Genomic DNA, 13,149 nt, shown 5'->3' on the forward strand with positions numbered 1-13,149 from the left:
AACCTTTGCTACCTTTGAGAAACTTAACACTGTCTCGCTCTAGATTTGCTAGTGCAAGGGGGGGTCCAGGCAGGATTGTGGTACAATACCTGGATGATTTATTATTTATTAGGGAGAAGACAGAGAGAGACAAGGTCACACAAGGAGTAGTGACGTTTTAGCAGATGCATCAGGATTTATAAGATTTTGGGGGTGGGGGCATGACAGGTCTGAGTCAAGATGGATGCTTAAGACTAGAGCGCTTGTCCACCCAGGCAACTTAGGATCCTTTTTAGCATGTGAGGTTCCCTACCAAGTTATCTCAGCATATCCAGTGGTGCAAATAAACCCCTCACAGTTAAATCATTGTTGGAACATTACTGAAAACCTCCACTAGATGAAAAATTATTCATCCTCTTTGAAAGGATGGCACTGGTTGTGTCCAAGCTGGAGGCCACCACTCTGTAACCAAAGGACAGCAAAGGGAAGCAGAACATGTAGCTTCAGACTTGGAATTCGTCAAGTGGACAGTAGCTATGCTACAGGCATCTATAGATTCCCCTGCAATGGAACTGGTAGAGGTTAAACAAATACCAGAGTAAAATGTCTAATAAGGCGAATGACGTGAAGAATCACTCCAGAAGAGTCAGCGTTCATATAAGGAGCATACCAGAGGAAATGATCGAAAAGGATTTGCGTGCTTTCTTTGATCACATAATAAAAATGGTTATTTACCTCATCAGTTTTTTGAATCCAACATTAGAGGGATTCACAGAGTAGGTCACCAAAGGAGAAATGATAGATCTCCACACTTTGGTAGATTTGCAGCCAGTATGAACAAGGGACTGACTAATTCAGTACAGTCAGAGAAATAAATGAGTGAGATGGGGGTGAGCACGGCTTTCCTTGGCCAGCAGATTACTCTCAACCTTTATATCAGCTTAGAATGCTTTTCATGCCAGTAAGCAGAGAGCTGGCAGACATGGGTCATGGGACACTGTTAATATAAATAGCTATACTGGTGCTGGAAAAGGAGGGATCAATAATTCCTTGAAAATGCCATAGAAAAGCCTTAGAGTTTCTGAACACTGCTAGGCCCAACTACCATGTATGGAAAATGTGGAGGAGCAAAACAGTAGATGGACTGACAAAAAATGGAATGAGAAATGGAGCATAGTAAATGGCACCATCCCTCTTCACTTGAGAAGTCCTTGGTGCATACAGAGGGGAACTATGCTCCAAAGACACATATCTGTCAAGATGTTTGCACGACACTTGTGATAGCTACAGCAGAATTATTGTTATGGTCCAGAAGCACTTCTCTGTCTCTGAGAAACCTCCTAAAGAAGATTTAATGACTCACAGATCTAAACCCGTTTCTCCAAAAAGGACATCTTTAGCTGGAAAGAGCTCAGCAACAATAGAGTCTGCGGTCTCTGATTAGTGGAGTCAGCATGGTCCTCGGCCAAGATGTGAAGTGCATCTTCTAAAAAATCTAGTATTTCTAGTAAAAAATCATGGTCAGAGATTTCCTTATGCTCATCTGATTTGGCTGATGAGCACTGCTGAACTGCTCAAGACTTGAACAATCTAGACAGGAGTGCCACTGATAGCTGAATATTTACTAGTCGGATCCTAAGTGTGTGTGAAATGTGGTTTTCTGGCCATACACTATTAATTAGACATTGGTCAGTGTTTGAGGTAGGCAGTAGATTGTAGAGGATTGTAATATGTATTGTGGAATGTTTTGATGTGCATTGTATTATATTACCTTTTTTTTCTACTCATTGTGATATATGTGTGTGTACATATATATATATATATATATATATATATATATATATATATATATATATATATAGGTTTACTGTTGAATTCTTGAAACTGTATTTATCAAATGGCCTCAGTGTCAACTCAAAATGCAGAAAACCACATCAAAAAACCAGCAAACTCCAAACAGAATACATCGCCACCCATAGTTCGATGTATACAACATAGCAGGTCAGTCACCCATGCTATGTACTGTAAAGTACTGTGACACTCTACAGTCAACGGCACATGAATTTTACTATTTTGCAGGGGGGCAAGCCCCCTGCACCCACTGCAAATTATATATAACCAACTATGAGATTGCACTACAGTGAGGAAATGGGTTAATTCCCTGTTCCTCACCAAACTGTGATCTCCACTCCAAAGTTCGAACTCAAATACTGGAACTACACTACCCCTTCAATGTTGTGTAGTCGATGTATTTGGCTTCACAAAACTGCCTGCTGGAAAACTACACTTTGACAATCTCACTCTCGACCGCCTGCCATTCGCTAACATGATAGCAAATCATATATATATATATATTTAGTCTGATATAACAATGGTAGTTGCATTCTGGGATCATCTTATTTTATTTCATTATTTATTACTTGTTTTAACAAGACATCTTATTACTACTCAACACCCGTTTCTTTTTATTATAGGAGATGACTACAACAATGCCAAAGGTTGAGACCTTACCCTATACTGTATTAGACATGCGCTTTCTTTTCTCTGTTTGTTCAGTACTCATTTTGCTTCATTTCTTCTATCCACATGAACAAGTTCAACTTAACTCTCGCTGTGAGACAACTTCAATACTGCCAAGGGGGTGAGTCCTTACTGTAATACGGTATTAGATATGCTATTTCAGCTCTTTCTTTGTTTAGTACTCATTTTCTTTAGATCTTCTGTATATATATATATATATATATATATATATATATATATATATATATATATATATATAAAGTTCAACTTAAGGTGACCATTGCTAGTTTCTTTCTCCCTTACATTGGCCTGTGGTTGTGGGACTGCACGTGTCATTAATTTTCCTTTTTTTTTATGACACACTCTTGCATAGTGGAAAACAAATAGCGATTGTGTTTTTTTTTTTACTTGTGTAGGCTCCTGCTATTTGCTCTGTGGAATGCAAATTTCCTTTGAAGTACATTCCAAGGGTATGTCAGTCTTAGTTTGTTTCTTATATATTATTGCCTGGTGGGAGGGAAGGACTGATTCTTCTAGATGTCAGTCTTACCACATTAATAGCTACCAGCATTTTCCTGCATGTTCATAGATGTGCTAACACCCACGAGTAAGTATTCTTTCTTCTTCTTTGACATAAGGGATCCCTCTGCATCATCTCTGGGGGGGGGGGGGGGTAGGTTGGCTTAGCAAGAGAAAGTAGGAGATACCACTTAGTGAAAGTCAGAAAACTTAATTCTACAGCTAACCATCTTGCAATGTCCTCATCCTATTAGATGTTTGAGAATACTTCAGAGAGTCAGGAGTTAGCTTACAGATAAGAGATACTGCAAACTTAAGCCTGAGAGATTAAAACATTTTTCAGACCATAAACCTGGAGGAGATAAGAAGAGTGTAGATAAGGGTGTAACTGTATTATTGCAATGCTCATTAAATGTATTAATATACAAGGTCTTATGTAGTGGTTTTAAAAGATAGTTTGTCTGGCTAGGCAATATTAACATAAATGATGTGACAGGGAATGTTTATGCTCCTAATGATGATTATGTGACCTTTATCAACTACTTTCTTTTAATTTGGCAGGAGGTTGTACTGAATGCAGATTCTCATGTTCCAATGGGTGACTCTAATCTGGTTCTAGAGACAGCAGTAGATAGATTATTTAATAAGTGTATTACACATAGAAAGAGCCAAATTGTCCTTATAGTTGTGCCTATCTGGTGAGAATTCCACCACTACACTAACACCCCCTCCTTTTCTTGGAATCTCCTAAGCCAAGGAACTATTATAGATTTTACACTTTTCCCTGCTAATATGTGGAGCAGATGTCATAGTCCGACAATACATGAAATCTTTTTGTATGATTATACTCTGGTTTCCCTCATTGTTAATGATTCTGTAATGAGTCAGATAATTAATGGCCAACAATGGGCACACTTTCACTGGAAACAACATAAGGGGAGGGAGAAGTTAAGCCTTACTTTATCTGAAGTATTCCATAGGAATAATCCAGATCTATATGGGAGTATGATGGCTTGGTGGGAGGGCTATAAGGTAGCTATGGGTGAGGGGCAGTATGGAATCAGAAGGCCTAAAAAAAATTGATGTGGGGCATAGTAACAACTTAAGGGAGCTCAAATCTATCTAGGAATTAATGCTCACAGATAAAGCAACTAAGGGCTTGCAAAACCAAGAAAGTGCTTAAAACTGAAATCAGAATGCAAAAAACTTCCAAAGTAGAGATCGTGAGAAAAGGACAATAGTCATAGCTGAAAAGGGAGAGAGAGATTCCAGGTGTGTTGCATGTTTTTTTCAAAAACTAGTCACCCAGAAGTGGATTAACTGTAATTTAGGCTCAGTCAGGGTCATTATACTCAAAAGAAGCCCAGACAGGAGGACCTTCTAGCAGTACTGTACTACTGTTTATGGACTGCATCCGTCACACAAGCCCTTCACTTGGGAATTTTTCAGCAGCAGTACATCCGGGATACCAGAATTAAGCACCTGTGCCAGATGTGTTCCCACCTGAGTTCTATATGTGGGGGTGGGGGGTGGGGGTGATGATCTATGGCAGGCCCTTAACATTCTTTTTAACTATTCTAGTTTTTTTTTGTCCATTCCATCTCATCAAATGATAATTATATTAATCATAAAGAACAAGGATTCAGAGCCTGGTCTTGGTGACTACAGACTGATGATATCCCTTATCAACTTAAATTTAAAAATTTTTCAGAAGGTCTTGGCCTCCAGACTGGAGAAGCTTTTACCTTCTGTAACACAGCCAGAACAGGTTTATCAGTGATAGATCAATTACAGAAAACTACTGGAAGTTAGCAATCTTCCCTGCCCACCTGAAAGGATGTACTAATAAGACGATGATTATATTATTTCTAAAGCTTTCATCATGGGAGTTTCTTTTTCACATTCTGTAGCAAAGATGATTTGGTGACCAGTTCATTAGGTGGGTGAAAGGTCTGCATACTGAAGCATCCTTCTGTGTAATGGTCAGTGGAGGGCTTTCTGAGACAGTATGAATTGCCAGAGGTACCAGACAGGGGTGCCCTCTTTCCCTGGGTTGTTCCTTCTATTAATGGAGGAACTGTCCTTTAAAGTAAGACTTTTCTTGAGGGATGAACAGACATCTTGGGGAGTTGATAGTGCTTTCTACCTCTTTGCAGATGAGTTCTTCCTGTGCAGAATGGATGTTTTGGATGTTTTAAGAGATGTTTCAGTATTGGTTGAGGAAGGAAATAGTCAAGTGGAGACAGTTAGTAGTTGTTTTGGGAGAACTCAATATCAAGAGTTTTCCACATATGTGCCTGGAGTTTTCTGTCTTGGGAGCAGGGATGGTTCACATATGTGCAGCTTCATTATAACTGGATCTCCCATTTGAAGTTATTGGAAGACACTAAGAAAGGAATCCCCTGGGATAAATGGGATTGGTTAGGAAGTGGAGGGCAAACACAATTTATAAAAGTCTATGTGAAAGTAAGGTTAGTGTAGTTAGGAAATGCTTAGAAAGCAGATATAAAAGACACGAGGGGATCCATTTGAGAAAGAGCAAGAGGATCCAAGCATGGGGTGTATAAGGCACACAAAGGAATTCCTGAGAATATGTAAAGATACATCTGAATGATTATCTAAAAAGTGTTTTAAGTAATTATTGCCCTGTCAAATTAAGAACAAGCAAGAATGGAAGTGTGGTTTTCCCTTTTCTAGGAGTGGCCATAGCAGGACATTGGTGTTTCACCTGTCCATGTGCAGGACCAGATGGCAAGAATACTCAAAGGTGAGGCACAGGGTATCCATCAAATGTAATTATACAGCAGTTTATTTATCTATTTATTTATTGACATTTATTTACCAGGATAGTCCACTTTGCCAAGCAGAGCCCATATTCAGTGGAGGCCCAGGGAGAAAAGCTCCACAAGAAACACATCTAGAAGATATAAAGCACAAAGGGTAAACTTGTTACAAAGTAGCACATTTAGAGTATATAAAGCATCCAGGATAAACTTAGTACAAATTACTAGAAATACAGTTGACATAGTAGTATAGGTAAACATTGTATCAGATGCTTAGCAAAATATTATAGCAGAGGTTCTAGCTTCAAATACATAACAGCAGTTTCAGCTGAAGATGAAGTATCATACAACACAATATGTCATGACCATCACGGCAGTGTGACACAATATTCTAAAACATCTGCATCTCATTGTGTGCCATATTCCTTATATACATCACATTGTATCTATAGTACACTATAATGTGGTACTGTGAACTGCATCTGATATGGTGACACGCCTGCATCCACAGAATCATGACTTTAATAAAACCACCTAAGAACAGAACTATCAAATAACTTCATCTGAGAGACAGAATCATTCAAAACACAGAAATCTTAAAGGTTTAAAAAATAAAACTATATAAGGGAAAGCTGAAAAATAAGCTTCACTGACCTCTCCCCCAATATTATTTTATTCTAATTCTGTGGTCATATAACCATGGAAAAATAAGACACCCATATGTGGCAAAAGCAAATGCCTCCTATTCCCTGACATTGCATGATGAAGAATTAGGATATAAAATTAGAAACTAGGGGTGCGATGAAAGCTTGCTGCAGTTTGTATTACAAGGGTGGCCTAATGGTTAAGGTGTTTGTCTTACAAACACAAGGTACAGGGTTTGAGTCTCACAAGGGATAATTGGCTAGGCTTAAAATGGCTCGCAAGGGCAGTTAGCTTAGTACTAGCCTATGAGCCTTATGTTGCTGAAGTTTAAGAAGTACATTTCAGTTTTGTACAACCGATACAGTAGTAAACATAGCTTTATTTATGCTTGCCAGCTTTCAGTAGCAAATGCAAGTTATATAACCCTGACACTTGACAGTGGTAAAGGAAGATGTTTTTAGCCTAACTTATAACTAAAAGTGACTTTTAAGAGTTGCCCATTCTGACAGTAGGCTCCTCCATTTATCCAGGCAAAGGGTACAGATGCCACAAGGACAAGCAGTCAGAAGGCAGTTTGTAACCAAGCTGTCCCAAACATCAATCCATAAAACCATCTCTCTTTCCACTGTATGTGCTGTGTTCAGTCATGGCTTATGATGGCCTGATGCCACATCCATCTTTTCTTTCTGCAGAAGTTGGCAGAACTGGGGAGTCACACCCTTGGTTCCCACCCAAGAAGATGTATCCCTGATTTCTTCCACTGTCCACGTTCAGGTCAATCTGCTTACCATACAATGGACCAGCCTGATACCAGAGAGCTATCCTTTGATTCATACTGTCATAGATCAATGGTATTCAGAACTAACAGTTCCCTTACTCTTCTCCCTAAATAACTTCTTTAGACCTAATTAGTCTCAGGTGTTAGACTGCACAGTAGTGTACGTGGTTTTACGCTAGTGTTGGCCCTTCACCTGCATATCTCTGGGATGTTTTGAATTTAGCAATTCTGATATTGCATGTGAGCTCCCTGCCACCAACACCCATTGTGTGTTACTCACATACTTGCCTTTTTTGTGATAGTATGAGTGAGCTTCTTGCCTGCTCCATTCTCAATTGGTGAGGAAGGCTCTGGAAGATCTTAAGTCTACCAGAATTTGGGAATACAGATGATCTTGCAAATACTTAAGTTTGGAAACTGTGCGTCTCACTCTAACTTTAATGTATAGAAGGTTTGTCTAGGGCCAAAGGCTTAAGTGTGTGCTGGTGAAGGATATCATAGTTGAGACTGTCCTCCCTCAGAGGAGGAATTCAGGAATAATATCCTGGATGCTTGTTTCTTGATGGAAGTGGTCTTTGGTCAGCTTGAGCAAGATCTATTCAATGATCTCCAATGAAAGAAGCAGAGCCTTAGCTTTGTAGAGAGCTTCTTGGATCCCCTTCTTCTATCTCTGTTTCCTCACTTTTAAGCCAAGTCAAACTCAAAAGTGAAAAGGGTGTCTTCATTTTCTAAAGATGGTTCTAAAGTAATGGTTGCTCCTTGCAAAATCAGCTAAGTCACCCAAGATGATTTCACTAAAAACTGTAGCGGTCTTGACCTACTTCTTTGACTGCTCATGAGAGAATAATTCTCAGAGATCAACCAACCTTGTGAGCTTTCACAAAGGACGTACGAGTTCCAGATGTGGTCACTGTCAATCATGTCCTGAAGGTTACTGGGCTTCCGTCAGAGCGAGCTGTGCCTGTAGATCAGTCCATCTTCACAAAAGCTCCATAGCTGAAACAGGTTCAGATTCTCAAATAGACTATAGAGACTGTGGTCCTATTTGCAGAAAGAGTATATCCTTTTTCTTTTACTTCTTAATTGTCCCAAAGTAGATTTACAAATTCTGCCCTATTGTAGACCTCAGTTACTACAGCCACCACATTTGTTACTTCTGGTTTCAAAAATTCACATTATAGGAACACATGCCCTTGCAACCACAAATCACTGTTATTATGTTGCTGAACAGGATGGAGAGGATAGAGGTGGCTTGCCACACTTGTTTATAGAGAGCAAACAACAGTGTCTTGTGGTACATCATAGGCATACATCCCTTTCACTAAAAAGATGTTTACATTTGGGATTCTTCAGCATCAAGAATATTTGACAAGGTGTTGGTTGCAACATCCCAGTCTTTGCACAAGAAAGATCTCCATTTGTTCTCATACATGGATGTCTGGCATCTGGTGGACCCATTTAGGACACCTTGAAAATATCCTTCACTGGGAATTCTTGTGACTGCAGTCCTTAATGTTGAAATAAACTGGAGAAAGTTCTGTCTGACTCTCACCTTAGGCATGAAGCTGGACACACTCTAGTACTGGTCATTCCTACCTTTGGAGATAGACAAGGAGGCCAGGGTCATAGCCAACTGCACAAGGACACAGTGCAGGCTACAGGGCTGGAATCTACTATGCCTTCCCTGCTTGATAGGTGCAAATGATCTTTGTGATGATATCTGTAAGTCGGAACATGCATGTTGCAGAAGACTGTGAGGCATCATTGGCTTCAGAACCACCACACATTTGCGGACCTTCTTCTGGTTTTTGACCCTTGCTGTCAAACCACTGGATGGTGACAACTATCACCTGCCTTTCTGATGAGTCTTCCCTTTCTACAATCAAATCTGTCTCAGAGTCATACAATGAGCACTTTGCCTCTGGGCCAAGAAGCTCACCTTATGTCCAGCATTGCACCAGACGTGTTTCCCTACCATCCATTATGAGAAAAGAACAGTATTCCAGGCCCTGGCAGTGCTCTACCCAGGCCTTCTCTCATCCTGTCAGACAACCAGTCTATCATGATGTATCACAACAAGTAACAGGGCACAAAGTCATATCCCCTGAATATGGGGGTGATGCTTATCTGGCAGGGAGCCTTAAACAGGGGCATCAATCTGTTAGCAATTAACATCCAAATGAAAGTGAAAAAGTTGACAGACTGACTGTTTTCCATTCCTTCAGTTCTTTCACAAAAGATTGGTTTCAGAGGGCATTTATAGTCAGGGTCTTATGAAGGTGGGACACCCTTGTAATCAACCTTTTTGCTACTCAGGAAAATGTAGCCCTTTCCTCATTTTGCCTTATTACAGCAAGGTAAAGGGGGAAAAGCAATCAACGGGTTCTCTATCCCATGGCACAGGAGATTCCAGGACACATTATGTGCATTTCTATTGAGTCGACTCATCATTGTAAAATTCATGGTAGAAAGAACAAAATGCATTCTTATGCCCTGTTAGTGGCAGAAAAAAAAGGCTATTATTTAAAGCACACCCGTCTTTGCCAATATAGGAAATTGTTAAGGGCATTGGTAGCCAAGGAATTCCTTCTTGATTTGGGTAACAGCCAACTTGACCTGAGGGTCTAGATCCTGCAGACCACATGCGGGCTATCAGATATTTAGCTAGAATCACACAAGTGATTTCATTAGAGTGGTATCAAATTCTATCTCAGTCAGCTAACTTGTAGGTTTTGGGTTATCTTAACTTACCTTAGGTCCCTTTATAATTTGGACCTCATTTATTCTACAGCCAATGATTTATTTACATAAAGACTTTATAGAAGACAGGATCTGTAATTCTGTGATGGTTGGATAACCCAATTCAGAAAGATATGCTGAATCACAGTCCTCCTTCAAACAGTCTCTCCCATGTGAAGGATTTGAACTTATAAGCCGTGGTGGTGCAGCGGTTACATTGTCGCCTCAAAGCAAGAGGTTCTCCCGTTCGATTCTCGGCTGGAACGTCTTCTGTGTGAAGTCTGCATGTCCTCCCCGTGGTCGAGTGGCATTCGAAAGACATGCATGAATGGGCGTGCCTTCATTGAAGGTTGGGCGTTGGGCTGGCACCTTGGCACCGTAAAAAAATCTACTGCCAATCATTAGCGGACCAGAGTTCTGCTGTGGCGATCACTAACCGTGAAAAGCCGAAATAAAAACATAACATGCTTGCCTGTCTAGTTTTGGCCTTCTTTGTTCAACAGTAATTAAGTTCTTTTCATGGAGAAATACCTTTTTTTGGTAGCCATCACCTCCCTATGTAGGATCTTGGAGTTTCAGGTCATCTTGTACAGGCATGTACACTTAGCTTTCCATGTATGCATGTGATAGGGACAGGAAAAACAAAAAGAAGTCTCAAACTGCTCCAATGGTTGACTGAATGAGGCACATCCCAGTCGATCATTGCCCCATTGATAGGGAATGAATGGGCTGCTTGGCTGTGAAGGGGGCTGATGAATGACAAACAGCATGGGCAAAGAGTACAGAAATACATATGCTGCCCTTTCAAGGCTAACTCACATTTCCTTCCAAATGTGGCTTTGGCTTCATTACTGTTACCTCCTGGTTTCTTAACAAGATAGAAATCCGAACTATAGGAGAGAGATGGAATTTCACATCCCATACATACACTGTCATCACAGGAATTGCTATAAAAAGGCACATATCTTTAGGAAGATGGATCAGATATTTATCAACTTGTTCCAGAGATAGGGAGTTAGAGAGAAGGGCTCATGATTGCCATACCGACACTTTTCTGGTAGATTGTCAGCTGCATTGTTGTTTTACTATCAATAGGTTTTTAATTCAAGATGCCTCACTGCAGACATCTATGTTGTGGCCAGGTTTTTTCACCTTTACCAAGCATTATTGTCCTGTCTGTGACTAAAGGAGTCAGGCCTTATTTGAAAAAAAGTTCCAAGAATCAGCTGTCCTTCTCATCTGGTCATCTGCCTCCTTTCAACCTGGTGGTCACTGCTTGGGATTTAACCCAACCATGGAACCATCAAGAAGTTCTTCAATTCTAGACGTGCCCTTGCTATGTTAATGACTCTATGGGACAACACTCCAAGATGGGCCAGGTATATATTCCCTCCATTTCCCACAGAGTGGATTGCTCCTCCATTCTGCTGTGACTGTTGGAGTTTCTTGTATGATGGGCTACTATACTTTTATAATACTTTTTTAATAATATAATTACTAAATATTTACTGCTATGTCTTTATTTTTGCTATGTCTTTATTTGTAAGGAAGGTAGTCTTTAGTGACTTTGAGTATATTGTCAGGCAATTAAAGTATGGGTAGTTATGTATCCTTAGTTTGAATCATGACATTTGCTGGTATTTTTGTGCAAATATTCCCCAAATATAGGGCCTTCCAAGTTATTGCTAAATGCTATTTGTGGAGAAGATGAAGCCAAACAAAAATCCATCAATGATGGTGATCTTATACATTAAATAATATAGAGTAAGAAAATATTAATTATTTGTACCAAATGCAAATATATTGTGTACACAGAACATATATATTTGTGTTTTCTGTGTAATGTACTCTATATGCTCTGACATACATTTCATCTTAAATATTTACATAGATTTGATGTGTGAGCATTTTCTGCTTTTGGTAATGTTCATTGAATATTATAAGTTTTATTTGTTCAGTTATCTGTATCCTTTGTAATGAATGTTTTGAGCCACCATGTTTGAATCCTGTGGATGTGTTTTATTTTATGGATTTTTGAGTTTGCATTTTGGACCAGGACCAGGACTACCCTTGTTTTGGTTTTGCTTTTAAGTTATCTGTATTGTCTAAAGGAATCTGTGACAGAAAAACTTTGTAGAAGCTACTGATCACATGAGCACAGAGTTGCAACTCATAACTGTGTTCCCACACAAAAGGGTAGTAGCACAAAATGTAAATGTACTTGTAGACAGCTACATGTCCTCATATATCAAACATGAATAGCAAATCTATTTGCAATGTTAACAATATTACATCTGCCAAGTCAGACACTATACAATGATAGGCACTCATGTACATGAAGGTGTTCTACAAAGTTTCTAAGTACCTCGAGCCACAAATGTGTACATATCACAACAGTCACCTGTCATACTTAAGCAATATCAATGTACTAAAAATCAGAAATTGGAGTATGCCATGTGAATGGCAGAATTATATGGTTTTACCATTTGTAGACAAAAAGCTAAAAAACTTTATTAATTTATAGGGTAAGGGACCTCTGGATGAGAAAGGAAAATTATTGCTCGTCTATAATAATAATAACTGGTGAGACACCATTTTAGCATTATGAACAGTTCTGTATACCATAGCTCTGCAAGGACAGAAATTCAGTAGACGGCTACTGAGTGCTAGTAACTCCATAAAGAAATCTTAGCAGAAGTCAGTATGAGTAGCCTTAAGGTGAGGAAGGAGACAGGAAAGAGTTGAATGAATATGAACAGATATATGCATGAGGAAGGACAGAACGAGGTAAACAAATCAATAAGGCTCAGAAGGGCAGCACCATTGGGTGGTGAAACTCATTGCAGTGGGGGAGCAAAATTTGAAAAAGAGAGGGAATGAGGTCCACTGCTACATTGCTGAAGTCCACATTATCAAAACACAAGATCACTGAATACCCAAAGTGAAAATGCACAAGAAAACTTCCATGCAGAGCCAGATCATGGATCAGACTCCAACATATCCCCCCCACAGCCATTGTAATGTACCATTACTTGTCCATTTCCACACAGTTATCAGGTTACTATAAACACTGTTCAAACCTGTCAGTTTACATACTGTTTTCTTCTTTACTTCTACAATGATTACAGAGATTTGGATTTAATTTAAAACTTTTATTTCAAATTTTATAGCAAAAAGACTGATAGC

At 39.4% G+C, this 13,149-nt stretch overlaps 1 protein-coding gene across 6 annotated transcripts in view; it reads right to left on the minus strand.

Moving 5' to 3' along the window:
• EVL (Enah/Vasp-like) overlaps nt 1-13,149 on the minus strand; it is a 1,573,360-nt gene that overhangs the window by 1,538,644 nt on the left and 21,567 nt on the right. The window lies entirely within an intron of this gene.

This window comes from Protopterus annectens, chromosome 6.part0, assembly GCF_019279795.1.
Source record: "Protopterus annectens isolate FY-2018-M chromosome 6.part0, PAN1.0, whole genome shotgun sequence".
NCBI classification, from domain to species: domain Eukaryota; kingdom Metazoa; phylum Chordata; order Ceratodontiformes; family Protopteridae; genus Protopterus; species Protopterus annectens.